Consider the following 18,615-nt stretch of genomic DNA (forward strand, 5'->3'; position numbering starts at 1 on the left):
GAGTAGGACCAGGTTAGAATCTGAACTGCCCCCACAGCAGGTCCAGATATCAGCACAGTGTTGGAGGGCATCCTAGGGAGGTGAGGTGGACTGTGACTCCCAGTGAGTGAAAGGACTCTGACAGCAGTGACTTAAGAAAAACATTTCTTATTCTTATTATTTTTTGATTTGTTCTGTAGATTCTTTTGGATTTCCATCCCCCCGCCCCATTTCTCCCTCTGTTGTAGTTGTCAGTTTTTTTGGCACTAAGAAATCCAATTAAGCTTTTGAGATTTTTTTTTTCTCAGTCACATTTTTTATTGTCATAAACCTCTGCCTCTATATTAGGCTTTTGCAGTTCTGTGGAGTTCTTTCTCTCTTTTTTCTTTTCTCTTTTTTAAATTTTAATTTTTTAAACCAATTATTATTTTTCTACATTTATTCCTTTGTTTGCTTTTCCTACTGTTCTTTTCCCCTTGCAGTTAATCTTTAACATATATAAGTCTTCTTCATCTACCTCTATTTAACTTTGCATATCTATTCCTTTTTTCTTTTCTTTCTCTCCTTTCCTCTCAACATATTTTCATTGCTTTATTCCCCAATTGGCACCTTGCTTTAGTATTGTTTTCTAGTTTGTTTCTTATTTAGTTTTGTTCTGATAGATATAATTTTTGGTTTCCTTTGTTCACCGGGTCAATCTGTTGTATTTTTTGTTGGACACTTTTGATTTTGCTTATGGGTGTGTATGTGTATGTGTATATTCAGTCAAATTTTCTATTTTTGTCATAAACCTCTGCCTCTATATTAGGCTTTTGCAGTTCTGTGGAGTTCTTTCTCTCTCTTTTCTCTTTTTTAAATTTTAATTTTTTAAACCAATTATTATTTTTCTTTTTTTTTCTTTTCTTTTCTTATGAGTTTGTTTTTAAAGTATAATTGTTTTTTTTTTTTTTTAAATTTCAGGTATACACGTGCTCCCCATCCTGAACCCTCCTCCCTCCCCCCTCCCCATACCATCCCCCTGGGCCGTCCCAGCGCACCAGCCCCAAGCATCCAGCATCGTGCACTGAACCTGGACTGGCATCTCATTTCATACATGACATTTCACATGTTTCAATGCCATTCTCCCAAATCTTCCCACCCTCTCCCTCTCCCATAGAGTCCATAAGACTGTTCTATACATCAGTGTCTCTTTTGCTGTCTCGTATACAGGGTTATCGTTACCATCTTTCTAAATTCCATATATATGCATTAGTATACTGTATTTATGTTTTTCCTTCTGGCTTACTTCACTCTGTATTGTTTGCTTTTCCTACTGTTCTTTTCCCCCTTGCAGTTAATCTTTAACATATATAAATCTTCTTCATCTACCTCTATTTAACTTTGCATATCTATTCCTTTTTTCTTTTCTTTCTCTCCTTTCCTCTCAACATATTTTCATTGCTTTATTCCCCAATTGGCACCTTGCTTTAGTATTGTTTTCTAGTTTGTTCCTTATTTAGTTTTGTTCTGATAGATGTAATTTTTGGTTTCCTTTGTTCACTGGGTCAATTGTTGGACACTTTTGATTTTGCTTATGGGTGTGTATGTGTATGTGTATATTCAGTCAAATTTTCTATTTTTGTTATAAACTTCTGCCTCTACATTGGGCTTTTGCAGTACTGTGGGGTTTTCCTTTTCCCCCATTTTTCTTTCTTCTTTCATTTTTTTCTTTTCTCTTTTTTATAATTTTAATTTTTATTTATTAACCTACTATATTTTTTTCTACATTTATTCCTTTGTTTGCCTTTCCTACTGCTTTTTACCCCTTTCAGTTAATCTTTATATAAATCTTCCATATCTACCTCTATTTAACTTTGCATATCTATTCTTTCTTTCTTTCCTTTCCTCTCACCATATTTGTTAGATTTGTTTTCATTGCTTTATTCCCCACTTGGCAACTTGCATTAGTTTTGTTTTTCAGTTTGTGCTTTATTTAGTTTTGCTCTCAACTGGTAAATATAATTTTTGACTTCCTTTGTTCACCAGGTCAATCTACTGTACTTTATTTTTGTTGGATTGTTTGCACTTTGCTTATGGACGGAGGGGCCTGGAAGGCTGACGTCCATGGGGTCGCTAGGAGTAGGACATGACTGAGTGACTTCACTTCCACTTTTCACTTTCATGCATTGGAGAAGGAAGTGGCAACCCACTCCAGTGTTCTTGCCTGGAGAATCCCAGGGATGGGGAAGCCTGGTGGGCTGCTGTCTATGGGGTTGCACAGAGTCAGACACAACTGAAGTGGCTTAGCAGCAGCAGCAGCATGGGTATATATGAATATGTGTATGTTCCATTATTTTAATTATTATATGTCTGATTTTGTAACTGCCATTTGTCTGGGGTTCATCTTTGGTTTTTCATTTTTGGTTATTTGTTTTAATCTCATAGTGCCATAACAAACCACTTGTGGAATCTTCATTCCTGTCCAGAAATCAAGCCCTGAGCCTTTGGAGTGGGAACACTGACTCCAAGACCCTAGACTACCAGAGAACTAACCCTAGGGAGTGTCAAATAGTAGGAAATCACACCAAAGGAAACCACTTGAATACAAGACCCAGGATCACCCAATTACCAGTAGCACCCTGTACAGGACACCTCATCTAAACAACAAACAAGACAAAAATAAAAACCCAACCAACAGCAGACAGGATTACCACCTCACTCAGCTTTGCCCATCAGAGGAAAAACAAACAAAAACTCAGCACAAATCTCACCCTATAAGAAGCTCACACAAATCACTGGACCAACCTCAGGAAGATAGAAACCAAAAGGAAGAAAGAATTAAACCATTTTTGAGGAAAGAATTCAACATTCCTTGAAGCCTGGGAAAAGGAGACCTCAAAACACGATAAGTTAAAAAAAAATAATTAAAAGGCAGAGAAATACTGCACAAGTGAGGGAACAAAGTAGAAACACAGAAGTCCAAATAAATGAAGAGGAAATAGGCAAACTCCCTGAAAAATAATTCAGAATAATAATAGTAAAGATGATAAAAAACCTTGAAAACAAAATGGAGAAAATGCAAGAATCAATTAACAAAGACCTAGAAGAATTAAAAATAAACATACAGAGACAAACAGCACAATTACTGAAATTAAAAATACTCTAGAAGGAATCAATAGCAGAATATATTAAGCAGAAGAATGAATCAGTGAGCTGGAAGATAAGATGGTGAAAATAACTTCTGAAGAGCATAATAAAGTAAAATAATGAAAAGAACTGAGGACAGTCTCAGAGACCTCTGGGACAATATCAAACACACCAACATTTGAATTATAGGGGTCCCAGAAGAAGAAGAGAAAAAGAAAGAGTATGAGAAAATGTTTGAAGAGATTATAGTTGAAAATTTCCCCAACATGGAAAAGGAAATAGTCAGTCAAATCCAAGAGGCACAAAAAATCCCATACAGGATAAACCCAAGGAGAAACACACCAAGACACATACTAATCAAACTAACAAAGACTGAACACAAAGAATATTAAAAGCAGCAAGGGAGAAGCAACAAGTAACATACAAAGGAAACCCCATATGCTTAACAACTGATCTTTCAGCAGAAAGTCTGCAGGCCAGAAGGGAATGGCAGGATATAAAGTACTGAAAGGGAAAAATCTACAACAAAGATAACTACCTGGAAAGGATCTCATTCAAAATTGATAGAGAAATAAAATCTTTTCAGACAAGCAAAAGTTAAGAGAATTCAGTACCACCAAACCAGCTTTACAACAGATGTTAAAGGGACTTATGTAGTCAAGAAATACAAGAGAAGGAAAAAGATCTACAAAATCAACCCCAAGCAGTTAAGAAAATGGCAATAGGAACATATATATCAATAATCACTTTAAATATAAATGAATTAAATGCTCCAACCAAAAGACACAGACTGGCTGAATGGATAAAAAACAAGACCCACATATATGCAAGAAACCCACTTCAGACCTCAAGACACATATAGATTGAAAGTGAGAGGATGGAAAAATATATTCAATGAAAATGGGAAGAAAAAGAAAGCTGGAGTAGCAATACTCGTATCAGACAAAATAGACCTTAAAATAAAGAAAATTACAAGAGATAAGGAAAGACAGTATATAATGATCAAGGGATCAATCCAAAAGGAAGACATAGCAATTGTAAATATTGGTGTACCCAATATAGGAGCACCTCAATACGTAAGACAAACACTAACAGAGATACAAGGAAAAATTAACAGTAACACATGATAGTAGGGGACTTTAACACTCCACTGGCATCAATAGACAGATCATCAAAACAGAAAATTAATAAGGAAACACAAGTCTTAAATGATACATTAGATGAGATGGATCTTATTGATATCTTCAGGACATCCCATCCAAATGCAGAAGAATATACCTTCTTCTCAAGTACACATGGAACATTCTCCAGGATAGACCACATCTTGAGTCACAAATCAAACCTCAGTAAATTTAAGAAAATTGAAATCATATCAAGCATCTTCTCTGACCACAACACTGTGAGACTAGATATCAGTTACAAGAAAAAATTGTAAGAAACACAAACACATGGAGATTAAACAACACATTTCTAAATAACCAACAAGTTACTGAAGAAAAGGGAAATAAAAAAATTTCTAGAAACAAATGACAATGAAAATATGACAATTCAAAACCTATTGGATGCAGCAAAAGCAGTTCTAAGACGGAAGTTTAGAGCAATACAATCCTACCTCAAGAAACAAGAAAAACATCGAATAGACAACCAAACTTTACACCTAAAACAACTGAAAAAAAAAAGAGCCAAAAAAAAACCACCCCCAAAATTAGTAGAAGGAAAGAAAACATAAAGATCTGATCAGAAATAAATGAAAAAGAAATTAAAGAAACAATAGTAAAGATTAATAAAAATAAAAGCTGTTTTTTTTTGAGAAGATAAACAAAGCTGACATTTAGCCAAACTCATCAAGAAAAAAAGAGAGAAGAATCAAATCAACAAAATTAGAAATGAAAAAGGAGCGTTTACAACAGACAATGCAGAAATAAGAGACTATTATGAACAACTATATGACAATAAAATGGATAACCTGGAAGAAATGGATAGATTTTTAGAAACGTTCAATCTTCCAAGACTGAACCAGGAAGAAATAGAAATTATGAACAACCCAATTATAAGCACTGAAATTGAAGCTGTGATCAAAAATCTCCCCAAAAACAAAAGCCCAGGACCAGATGGCTTCACAAGAGAATTCTATCATTTAGAAAACAGCTAATGCTTAGCCTTCTAAAACTATTTCAAAAAATTGCAGAGGAAGGAACACTTCCAAACTCATTCTATGAGGCCACCAACTCCCTGACACCAAAACCAGACAAAGACAACACACACAAAAAGAAAACTACAGGCCAATATCACTGATGAACATAGATGCAAAAATCCTCAATAAAATTCTAGCAAATAGAATCCAGCAACATAGTAAAAAGATCATACATCATGACCAAGTGGGCTTTATTCCAGGGATGCAAGGATTCTTCAATATTCACAAATCAATCAATGTGATACACCACATTAACAAATTGAAAGATAAAAACCATATGATTATCTCAATAGATGCAGAAAAAGCCTTTGACAAAATTCAACATCCATTTATGATAAAAACCCTCCAAAAAGCAGGCATAGAAGGAACATACCTCAACATAATAAAAGCCATATATGACAAACCCACAGCAAACATTATCCTCAATGGTGACAAATTGAAAGCCTTTCCCCTAAAGTCAGGAACAAGGGTGCCCACTCTCATCTCTACTATTCAACATACTTTTGGAAGTTTCAGCCACAGCAGTCAGAGAAGAAAAAGAAATAAAAGGAATCCATATTGTAAAAGAGGAAGTAAAACTCTTACTGTTTGTAAATGACATGATCCTCTACATAGAAAACCCAAAAGACATCACCAGAAAATTACTAGAGCTGATCAATGAATTTAGTAAAGCTGCAGGATGTAACATCAACACAAAAATCCCTTGCATTCCTATACACTAACAATGAGAAAAGGGAAAGAGAAATTAAGGAAACAATTCCATTCATCATTGCAACGCAAAGAATAAAATAGTAATAAATCTACCTAAAGAAACAAAAGACCTATATAGATAAAACTATAAAACATTGATAAAAGATATCAAAGATGATACAAATAGGTGGAGAAATATGCCATGTTCATGGATCAGAAGAATCAATATAGTGAAAATGAGTATACTACCCCAATTTTTGCATTCCAGTCCCTTATAATGAAAAGCACATCTTTTTTGGGTGTTAGTCCTAGAAGGTCTTGCAGATCTTCATAGAACCATTCAACTTCAGGCTTCTTCAGCATTACTGGTCTGGGCATAGACTTGGATTACCATGATATTGAATGGTTTGCCTTGGAAACGAATAGAGATCATTCCGTCGCTTTTGAGATTGCATCCAAGTACTGCATTTTGGACTCTTTTGTTGACTGTGATGGCTACTCCATTTCTTCTAAGGGATTCTTGCCCACAGTAGTAGGAGGAGAAAGGGATGGCAGAAGATGAGATGGTTGGGTGGCATAACCGACTCAAAGGATATGTTTCAGTAGACTCTGGGAGCTGGTGATGGACAGGGAGGCCTGGCGTGCTTCAGTCCATGGGGTAAGAAAGAGTTGGACAAGACTGAGCAAGTGAACTGAACTGACTGACCCAAAGCAATCTATGGATTCAATGCAATCCCTATCAAGCTACCAACAGTATTTTTCACATAACTAGAACAAATAATTTCACAATTTGTTTGGAAATACAAACAACTTTGAATAGCCAATGCAATCTTGAGAAAGAAGATTGGAACTGGAGGAATCAACCTGCCTGACTTCAGGCTATACTACAAAGCTACAGTCATAAAGACAGTATGGTACTGGCACAAAGACAGAAATATACATCAATGGAACAAAATAGAAAGCCCAGAAATAAATCCACGCATTTATTTAGTCAAAGATAAATTCTCCTTATCTTTGACAAAGGAGGCAAGAATATGCAATGGAGAAAAGACAGTCTCTTTAACAAGTGGTGCTGGGAAAACTGGTCAAATTAGAACACTTTCTAATACCATACACAAAAATAACGTCAAAATGGATTAAAGATCTAAATGTAAGCCCAGAAACCATAAAACTCCTAGAGGAAAACACAGGCAAAACACTCTCTGACATAAATCACAGCAGGATCCTCTATGACCCACTTCCCAGAGTAATGGAAATAAAAGCAAAAATAAACAAGTGGGACCTAATTAAACTTAAAAAACTTTTGCACAACGAAGGAAACTATAAGTAAGTTGAAAAGACAGCCTTCAGAAATAGAGAAAATAATAGCAAATGAAGAAACTGACCAAGAATTAATCTTAAAAATATACAAGCAGCTCATGCAGCTCAATACCAGAAAAATAAGTGACCCAATAAAAAATTAGCCAAAAAACAAAACAGACATTTCTCCAAAGAAGACATACAGATGACTAAAAAACACATGAAAAGATGCTCTACATCCCTCACTATCATAGAAATTCAACTCAAACCTGCAATGAGGTACCATCTCATGCTGGTCAGAATGGTTGAGATAAAAAAATCTACAAACAATAAATGCTGGGGAGGTTGTGGAGAAAAATGAATCCTCTTAAGCTGTTGGAATGCAAACTAGTACAGCCACTATGGAGAACAGTGTGGAGATTCCTTAAAAACACTGGAAATAGAACTGCCATACGACCCAGCAATCCCACTGCTGGGCGTACACACTGAGGAAACCAGAATTGAAAGAGACACATGTATCCCAATGTTCATCGCAGCACTCTTTACAATAGCTAGGACATGGAAGCAACCTAGATATCCATTGGCAGACAAATGGATAAAAAAGCTGTGGTACATATACACAATGGAATATTACTCAGCCATTAAAAAGAATGCATTTGAATCAGTTCTAATGAGGTGGATGAAACTGGAGCCTACTATAGAGTGAAGTCAGAAACAAAAACACCAATATAGTATATTAATGCATATATATGTAATTTAGAAAGATGGTAATAATGACCCTATATGCGAGACAGCAAAAGATACACAGATATAAAGAACAGACTTTTGGACTCTGTGGGAGAAGGTGAGGGTGGGATGATTTGAGAGAATACCACTGAAACATGTATATTACCATATGTGAATAGATCACCAGTACAGGTTCAATGCATGGGACAGGGTGTTCATGGCCAGTGCACTGGTACAACCCTGAGGGATGGGATGGGGATAGAGGTGGGAGGGGGGGTTCAGGATGGGGGACACATGTGTACCCATGGCTGATTCATGTCAATGGATGGCAAAACCCACTATAATATTGTAAAGTAATTAACCTCCAATTAAAATAAATAATTTTTTTAAAAAAGAAAACTACAAGCCAATATCACTGATGAACATAGATGCAAAAATCCTCAAAATTTTAGCAAAAACAATTCAGCAATACATCGAAAAACTCATACACCATGATCAAATTGGGTTTATTCCAGGGATGCAAGGATTCTTCAATATATGCAAATCAATCAATGTGATACACCATATTAACAAATTTAAAGATAAAACCCATATGATAATCTCAATAGATGCAGAAAAAGCTTTTGACAAATTTCCTCACCCATTTATGATTAAAACTCTTTAAAAAATGGACATAGAAGGAACCTACCTCAACATGGTAAAGGCGATATATGATAACCCTACAGCAAACATTGTTCTCAATGGGGAAAAACTGAAAGCATTCCCCCTAAAAGGAGGAATAAGATAAGGGTGTCTACTTTCACCACTATTATTCAACATAGTTCTGGAAGTCCTAGCTATAGCAATCAGAGAAGAAAAAGAAATAAAAGGAATCCAGATCAGAAAATAAGTAAAGCTCTCACTGTGTGCAGATGACATGATACTTTACATAGAAAACCCTAAAGATAGTATCAGAAAATTACTGGAGCTAATCAGCGAATTTAGCAAAGTTGCAGGATACAAAATCAAAATACAGAAATCACTTGCATTTCTATATACTAGCAATGAAAAAATAAGAAAGAGAAATTAAGGAATCAATCCCATTCACTATTGCAACAAAAAGAATTAAATATCTAGGAATAAACTTACCTAAGGAGATGAAAGACCTGTACACAGGAAATTATAAGACACTAATGTAAGAAATCAAAGGTGACATAAACAGATGGAGAGATATTCCATGTTCCTGCATAGAATCAATATTTTGAAAATGACTATACTACCAAACACAATCTACAGATTCAGTGTGATCCCTATCAAATTACCAATGACATATTTTACAGAACTAGAACAAAAAATTTCAAAATTCATATGGAAACACAAAAGATCCCGAATAGCCAAAGCAGTCTTGAGAAAGAAGGATGGAGCTGGAGGAATCAACCTTCCTGACTTCAGATTATACTACAAAGCTACTGTCATCAAGACAGTATGGTACTGGCACAAAAACAGAAATATAGACCAATGGCACAAGATAGAAAGTCCAGAAATAAACCCATTCATCTATGGGTACCTTATTTTTGACAAAGGAGGAAAGAATATACAATGGGGCAAAGACAGCCTCTTCTATAAATGGTGCTGGAAAAACTGGACAGCTACATGTAAAAGAATGAAATTAGAACACCTCCTAATACCATGCACAAAGATAAACTCAAAATGGTTTAAAGATCTAAATGTAAGACCAGAAACTATAAAGCTCTTAGAGAAAAACATAGGCAGAACACTCGATGACATAAATCAAAGCAAGATCCTCTATGACCCACCTCCTAGAGTAATGGAAATAAAAACAAAAGTAAACAAGTGGGACCTGATTAAACTTAAAAGCTTGTGCACAGCAAAGGAAACTATAAGCAAGGTGAAAAGACAACCCTCAGAATGGGAGAAAATAATAGCAAATGAAACAACTAATAAAGGATTAATTTCCAAAATATACAAGAAGCTCATACAACTCAAAACCAGAAAAACGAACAAGCCAATCAAAAAGTGGGATAAAGACCTAGACCAACATTTATCCAAAGAAGACTTACAGATGGCTAACAAACATATGAAAAGATGCTCAACATTGCTCATTTTTAGAGAAATGCAAATCAAAACCACAATGAGATATCACCTCACACCAGTCAGAATGGCCACCATCAAAAAGTCTACAAACAGTGCTTGCTTTGGCAGCACATATACTAAAATTGGAACGATACAGAGAAGATTAGCATGGCTCCTGCGCAAGGATGACATGCAAATTCGTGAAGCGTTCCATATTTTTCACTTGTAAAAGAATGAAACTAGAACAGTTTCTAACACCATACACAAAAATAAACTCAAAATGGATTAAAGATCTCAACGTAAGACCAGAAACTATAAAACTCCTAGAGGAGAACATAGGCAAAACACTCTCCGACATATATCACAGCAGGATCCTCTATGACCCACCTCCCAGAATATTGGAAATAAAAGCAAAAATAAACAAATGGAACCTAATCAAACTTAAAAGCTTCTGCACAACAAAGGAAACTATTAGCAAGGTGAAAAGGCAGCCTTCAGAATGGGAGAAAATAATAGCAAATGAAGCAACTGACAAACAACTAATCTCAAAAATATATAAGCAACTCCTACAGCTCAACTCCAGAAAAATAAATGACCCAATCAAAAAATGGGCCAAGGAACTAAATAGACATTTCTCCAAAGAAGACATACAGATGGCTAACAAACACATGAAAAGATGCTCAACATCACTCATTATCAGAGAAATGCAAATCAAAACCACTATGAGGTACCATTTCACGCCAGTCAGAATGGCGGCGATCCAAAAGTCTACAAGCAATAAATGCTGGAGAGGTTGTGGAGAAAAGGGAACTCTCTTACACTGTTGGTGGGAATGCAAACTAGTACAGCCACTATGGAGAACAGTGTGGAGATTCCTTAAAAAACTGGAAATAGAACTGCCTTATGATCCAGCAATCCCACTGCTGGGCGTACACACTGAGGAAACCAGAAGGGAAAGAGACACGTGTACCCCAGTGTTCATCGCAGCACTGTTTATAATAGCCAGGACATGGAAGCAACCTAGATGCCCATCAGCAGATGAAAGGATAAGAAAGCTGTGGTACATATACACAATGGAGTATTACTCAGCCATTAAAAAGAATACATTTGAATCAGTTCTAATGAGATGGATCAAACTGGAACCTATTATACAGAGTGAAGTAAGCCAGAAAGAAAAACACCAATACAGTATACTAATGCATATATATGGAATTTAGAAAGATGGTAACAATAACCCTGTATATGAGACAGCAAAAGAGACACTGATGTATAGATCAGCCTTATGGACTCTGTGGGAGAGGGAGAGGGTGGAGAGATTTGGGAGAATGACATTGAAGCATGTATAATATCATGTATGAAATGAGTCACCAGTCCAGGTTCGATGCATGGTACTGGATGCTTGGGGCTGGTGCACTGGGACGACCCAGAGGGAGGGTATGGGGAGGGAGGAGGGAGGAGGGTTCAGGATGGGGAACACAGGTATACCTGTGGCGGATTCATTTCGATATTTGGCAAAACGAATACAATATTGTAAAGTTTAAAAAAAAAAAAGTCTGCGAACAATAAATGCTAGAGAGTATGTGGAGAAAAGGGAATGCTCTTGCACTGTTGGTGGGAATGTAAATTGATACAGCCACTATGGAAGATGGTATGGAGATTCCTTAAAAAACTAGGAATAAAACCACCATATGACCCAGCAATCCCACTCCTAGGCATATACCCTGAGGAAACCAAAATTGAAAGAGACATGTGTATCCCATTGTTTACTGCAGCACTATTTACAATAGCTAGAACATGGAAGCAACCTAGATGTCCATCGACAGATAAATGGATAAAGAAGTTGTGATACATATACACAATGGAATATTACTCAGCCATAAAAAGGAATGCATTTGAGTCAGTTCTAATGAAGTGGATGAACCCACAACCTATTATACAGAGTGAAGTGAGTCAGAAAGAGAAAGATAAATATCATAACACACATATATATATATAGAATCTAGAAAAATGGTACTGAAGAATTTATTTACAGGGCAACAGTGGAGAAACAGACATAGAGAATAGACTTATGGACATGGGGAGAGGGGAGGAGAGAGGGAGATGTATGGAAAGAGTAACATGGAGACTTACAGTACCATATGTAAAACAGAGAGCCAACAGGAATTTGCTGTATGGCTCAGGAAACTCAAACAGGGGCTCTGTATCAACCTAGAGGGGTGGGATTGGGAGAGAGATGGGAGGGAGGTTCAAAGGGAGGGGATATATGTATACCTGTGGTTAATTCATGTTGAGGTTTGACAGAAAACAGCAAAATTCTGTAAAGCAATTATCCTTCAATTAAAAATAAATTTTAAAAATCTTTAAAAAAAAGGATAAGTGATGCATGTGGCTACTGTCTTGACTGGCCGTGGTGGGTGGTTTCAGTCAGTGTTTTCCCTAACAGTGGTGTTCTGTCATAGTAAAGACAGCCCTCTCACTAAAATAGTATCTATCAAGGGTCTTACTGGACCATGCAGTTATCATTTTAAATCTTCCCATGGGCTATACAAGGTAGATATTTTTATCCTCACATAACTGATAGCCTAACTGAAGGTCTGAGATGTTAAAGGACTCGGTTAATGTTACAGCTTTTAAGTGGTAAAGCTGGGATGGATTCAGTCACGGCTAGCTCTAAAGGCAGCATGTTTTCAGTGTGGTCCTTGGACTAGCTGTCTCAGTGTCTCCTTGGACAATATTAAAATGCAGAATCCTGGGTGCTTATATTATGGGGTCTGAATCTGCATTTTAAGATAATCAGGTGACTTATGTTTGCATGAAAATTTGAGATGGGATGTATGGTTCTTAAAAAAACTTGCAGGCAGTTAAATATCAGACATTGAAAACATTCTATTTAAGATGCTTTTCATCTTTGGGCCTTTGTGCTTTCTACCTAATTACAAATTAGATTATAGTTCGTTATCCTTCAGCTGTTTTGCTTCTGCATCTGGCTTTCAGCTAGTCTGACAAGGGTCAGGTGTAGTGCTGGCTTCTGTGATGTTTCGTAGTGATCTGTTTTGGTGGTATTATCGTTGGTTAAAATGACCTTGTGACTATAAAACAAGAAATATTGATTCTCTTCTAACTGCTTGATTTTTCTGTGTATCCAGGTAATCTTGTCACATTCCTTGCCAGACTTACTTTTGCTTGTTTAATTCTTGAAAAAAGTTGACTTTTTCCTTGTCGTTCAAAACACTAAAAGTTAGTTTCAATGATGAAACCCACTTAACATACGACAAGATAAAAGGAAAAATCATAGAAACAAGTTTCAGAAGTTAAAACATACTTATATCATGCATATGAAATGAATTAGTTATTACCATTGAAAACTGAATTTAATTCTCTTCTTTTGGGCAGTGAAGTCAAATAGGGAAATATAAGAGGCTGCCGAGCTCTCAAAGCAGGATGAATATAATCATTCATGTTCATCTGGAGAGAAACACATTTTCTTGCTACTGAATACTAAGAAGAATATATTAGGTATCTCTTTGTATAGAAGGCCATAATGTAACATAATATATAATGTCATATTTTTTAAAAAGAAAATGAAAAGAATTTTAAAATGTACTTTTCTTTAGGTTCAGTTCAGTTCAGTTCAGTCGCTCAGTCATGTCTGACTCTTTGCGACCCCATGAATCACAGCACGCCAGGCCTCCCTGTCCATCACCAACTTCCGGAGTTTACCCAAACTCATGTCCATCAAGTCGGTGATGCCATCCAGCCATCTCATCCTCTATTATCTCCTTCTCCACCTGCCCTTCAATCCCTCCCTCCAGCATCAGGGTCTTTTCTAATGAGTCAACTCTTCGCATGAGGTGGCCAAAGTATTGGAGTTTCAGCTTCAGCATCAGTCCTTCCAATAAACACCCAGGACTGATCTCCTTTATGGTAGACTGGTTGGCTCTCCTTGCAGTCCAAGGGACTCTCAAGAGTCTTCTCCAACACCACAGTTCAGAAGCATCAATCCTCCAGGTCTCAGCTTTCTTCACAGTCCAACTCTCACATCCATACATGACCACTGGAAAAACCATAGCCTTGACTAGACGGGCCTTTGTTGGCAAAGTAATGTCTCTGTTTTTTAATATGCTGTCTAGGTTGGTCATAACTTTTCTTCCAAGGAGTAAGTGTCTTTTAATTTCATGGCTGCGGTCACCATCTGCAGTGATTTTGGAGTCCCCAAAAATAAAGTCTGACACTGTTTCCACTGTTTCCCCATCTATTTCCCATGAAGTGATGGGACCAGATGCCATGCTCCTCATTTTCTGAATGTTGAGCTTTAAGCCAACTTTTTCACTCTCCTCTTTCACTTTCATCAAGAGGCTTTTTAGTTCCTCTTCACTTTCTGCCATAAGGGTGGTATCTGCATATCTGAGGTTATTGATATTCTTTAGGTTAGTCTTCAATAAATGCTAAAAGTCATGAAATTTAGATTTCATGAAGTGATTTTGGGCATGGAATGAAAATAGTATGATGATAGTATATTGCTTCTTGATGATTAAACAGCTGAATACAATGACATAAGCTTGAGAGCTTTATCTAAATGTGTAACTTAAAATGTCCTTTGGACTGAGCCTCCCTCTTGCATTAGGTATATATGAAGTGGGCTTTTTGGCAGTAAAGCCTGGATTTTCAGATGAGTGTGTTAAGTAACAAAATATTCTGCTATTGGCTCAAGGAGGCTTAGAATACCAGGCATGTCAGCAGGAGTGTTGATATCCCATTGTGAAAGGCATTTTTCTTTTATTTAAGGAAACTCACTGTTGCAAATCTCTTCTGATCAGGTAATGGAAGAAACCAATTCTTGAGAGCATATAGATTAGTTGGAAACGCTGTAACAAAAGAAGCAAATCTCAAGTATCTTCCCTAACTGTTATGGATGATTATTTAAAACTATGACTACGTGGGTATGTATATAGTCTGCTGAAGGCAGAGTTTTTAAAAATGAAAAATCCAGTCAACCATGTTTAAGTTCATTCAGCTTAAATCATTTGCTGAACAGTGGCATAATTATTGAACAAAGCAGGACTCAAATCTCAAGGTGTTCCCAGACTGGTAAAGGAATTAACTCTCTTAACCCTTACTTAAGTAGAAATAATATTTTGTGCATTTTTATTACAAATAAGGATATAGTCCTATAAAAACTGGTTGATATTTTACCCCAGAATCACTTGGAAGTACTTGCTAAAAGGGCAGAAAGATAATTCATGTGAGTTCCAAAATCTCCATTTTAAACAAAATTCCCAGGTGATCCAGATGCAGTCTTTGGTGGACACTTTGAGAAATAATAGATGAGAATGGTAACCTTATATTTAATGGAATGACTAGTCATTTTGGATGCTTGGAGACCCAGTTAAAGTGTAATGATGAAGGTCATCTGTAAAGACTGATCTTAATAATCACCTTACAATTTTATTTGATGCAAGTTATCCATGTTAATCTACAGGCATGAAATGTAATGATCTGTTTTATTATTGTTAATTTATGCTCAAACTTCCTTTTGCTCTTCTTTTTAACCAACATAACAATTATGCAGGCTAACCATTCGCCTCAGGGAGATGCTGTAATAGGACTAATTAAATATTTAATATTTTAAAGGACTTAAACAACCTTGTAATTAATATGTTAAGAGGAGATAAAATCATGATGTTCCCTTTAGTTGGATGAATGTTAATGAAGAACTAGGGTCAGGCATCCCTTTAGTACTCGTATCTGGTATCTGTCTGGAGGCAGGACAGCATAGTGGTTAAATTAGTGGCTTTGCAACTTATGGCAGCTCTTCTACTTCCTAACTGTGAGATGTAGAGCAATCTTTTCAGCCTTTCTAAGCCAGTTTCTTTTTCATCATCTATAAGCATGGAAATATGAATAGCCTGCCTTTCTAGATTTTTGCAATGGTATGTAATATATGTGTCCAATAAAAGAAAGTGGTTTTTATGAATATGAATTAATTCTAAAGACCACAGATTTACCAAATATGAGAATTGCAGATTTCTTTTTTTAAACTAGAAATATGGCTAGGATTTTGGAAATGGGTATGAATTTTTAGAACTGACCTCAAATCTGGAAAGGAGAAAGAGCAATAGGAGATAGAGAAAAGTAGGAGGAGGAGGAGAAAATACCTCTAAGTGCATTCCCATGCATAGACTAAAAACAGAGAAAGCAAGCTCTGGGCATAAGATGAAGACATATTGTACATATACAGAGTCAGTGCAAAAATGTCCTCACTGATGTGGACAAATCACAGAATCATCAAATGTTTGTGTATACAGATTATATAGGATATGATTCAGTTCTTAGGTTATGGGTTAGTAAATTTAATATTGGAATGTTTTCACCATGATTTTTTAAATGGCATCTTATTTTTTCAAAGTTCGCTCAGAAAAAGAAACTATACAAACAAAAATCTAGAAAAGTCAAAAATCCAGAAAAGTAAAAAATCCCTTTGACAACTGAAGAAGAATTAATTGAGCAAGAATTTAAATATATATATACAGGTACATCTAATATATTTTCTGAAAGCTTGTTTTCTGATTTATTAGATTTTTTTGAAGATTTTTCCTTTGTGATTAAAGAACACTTTTCTAGAGGAAAGTTTAAATGTAAAATTTGCACTTGTGGATTTTTCCTGATGATATGAATTACAAAACTTCAGTTCAGTTCAGTCACTCAGTCATGTCCAACTCTTTGCAGTCCTATGGACTGCAGCATGTCAGGCCTCACTGTCCATCACCAACTCCGGAGTTTACCCAAACTCATGTCCCTTGAGTTAGTGATGCCATCCAACCATCTCATCCTCTGTCGTCCCCTTCTCCACCCCCCTTCAATCTTTCCCAGCATCAAAGTCTTTTCAAATGAGTCAACTCTTTGCATGAGGTGGCCAAAGTATTGGATTTCAGCTTCAGCATCAGTCCTTCCAGTGAACACCCAGGACTGATCTTCAGGATGGACTGGTTGGATCTCCTTGCAGTCCAAAGGACTCTCGAGTCTTCTTCAACACCACAGTTCAAAAGCATCAATTCTTTGGTGTTCAGCTTTCTTTACAGTCCAGCTCTCACATCCATACGTGACTACTGGAAAAACCATAGCTTTGACTAGATGGACCTTTCTTAACAAAGTAATGTCTCTGATTTTTAATATGCTGTCTAGGTTGCTCATAACTTCTCTTCCACGGAGCAAGCGTCTTTTAATTTCATGGCTGCAGTCACCATCTGCAGTGATTTTGGAGCCCCCCCCCAAAAAAAAGTCTGTCACTGTTTCCACTGTTCCCCCATCTCTTTGCCATGAAGTGATGGGACCAGATGCCATGATCTTCGTTTTCTGAATGTTGAGCTTTAAGCCAACTTTTCCCCTCTCCTCTTCCACTTTCATCAAGAGGCTCTTTAGTTCTTTGTTTTCTGCCATAAGGGTGGTGTCATCTGCATATCTGAGGTTATTAATATTTCTCCCGGCATTCTTGATTCCAGCTTTTGCTTCATCCAACCCAGTGTTTCTTCTGATGTACTCTGCATATAAGTTAAATAAGCAGGGTGACAATATACAGCATTGACATACTCCTCTCCCTATTTGGAACCTGTCTGTTGTTCTATGTCCAGTTCTAACTGTTGCTTCCTGACCTGCATACAGGTTTCTCAAGAGTCAGGTCAGGTAGTCTGGTATTCCCATCTCTAAGAATTTTCCAGAGTTTGTTGTGATCCACACAGTCAGAGGTTTTGGCATAATCAATAAAGCAGAAGTAGATGTTTTTCTGAAACTCTCTTGCTTTTTCGATGATCCAACAAATGTTTGTAATTTATTCTCTGGTTCCTCTGTCTTTTCTAAATCCAGCTTAAACATCTGGAAGTTCATGGTTCACATACTGTTGAAGCCTAGCTTTGAGAATTCTGAGCATTACTTTGCAGGCATGTGAGATGAGTGCAATTGTGCGGTAGTTTCCACATTCTTTGGCATTGCCTTTCTTTGGGACTGGGACAAAAATGGACCTTTTCCAGTCCTGTGGCCCTTGCTGAGTTTTCCAAATTTGCTGGCATATTGAGTGCAGCACTTTCACAACATCATCTTTTAGGATTTGAAATAGCTCCACTGGAATTCCATCACCTCGGCTAGCTTTGTTCATAGTATGCTTCCTAAGGTCCACTTAACTTTGCATTCTAGGATGTCTGGCTCTAGGTGAGTAATCACACCATCATGATTATCTGGGTCATGAAGATCATTTTTGTATAGTTCTTCTGTGTATTCTTGCCACCTCTTCTTAATATCTTCTGCTGCTGTTAGGTCCATATCATTTCTGTCTTTATTGTGCCCTTCTTTTCATGAAATGTTTCCTTGGTATCTAACTTTCTTGAAGAGATCTCTAGTCTTTCCCATTCTATTGTTTTTCTCTATTTGCATTGATTACTGAGGAAGGCTTTATTATCTCTCCTTGTTATTCTTTGGAACTCTTCTTTGCCTTTTGCTTCTCTCCTTTTTGCAGCTATTTGTAAGGCCTCCTCAGA

At 36.6% G+C, this 18,615-nt stretch overlaps 1 long non-coding RNA gene and 1 other non-coding gene across 3 annotated transcripts in view; both read left to right on the top strand.

Annotated features, from left to right (window-relative positions):
• The window catches only part of LOC112446399 (uncharacterized), a 376,379-nt gene that overhangs the window by 19,882 nt on the left and 337,882 nt on the right, over window positions 1-18,615 (top strand). The gene's annotated exons all lie outside the window — the stretch shown is intronic.
• LOC112446523 (U6 spliceosomal RNA) lies at window positions 10,201-10,307 on the top strand. Its single transcript, XR_003034528.1, has one exon. It is a non-coding gene; the product is annotated as a U6 spliceosomal RNA (small nuclear RNA).

Source organism: Bos taurus, chromosome 4 (genome assembly GCF_002263795.3).
Source record: "Bos taurus isolate L1 Dominette 01449 registration number 42190680 breed Hereford chromosome 4, ARS-UCD2.0, whole genome shotgun sequence".
NCBI lineage: Eukaryota > Metazoa > Chordata > Mammalia > Artiodactyla > Bovidae > Bos > Bos taurus.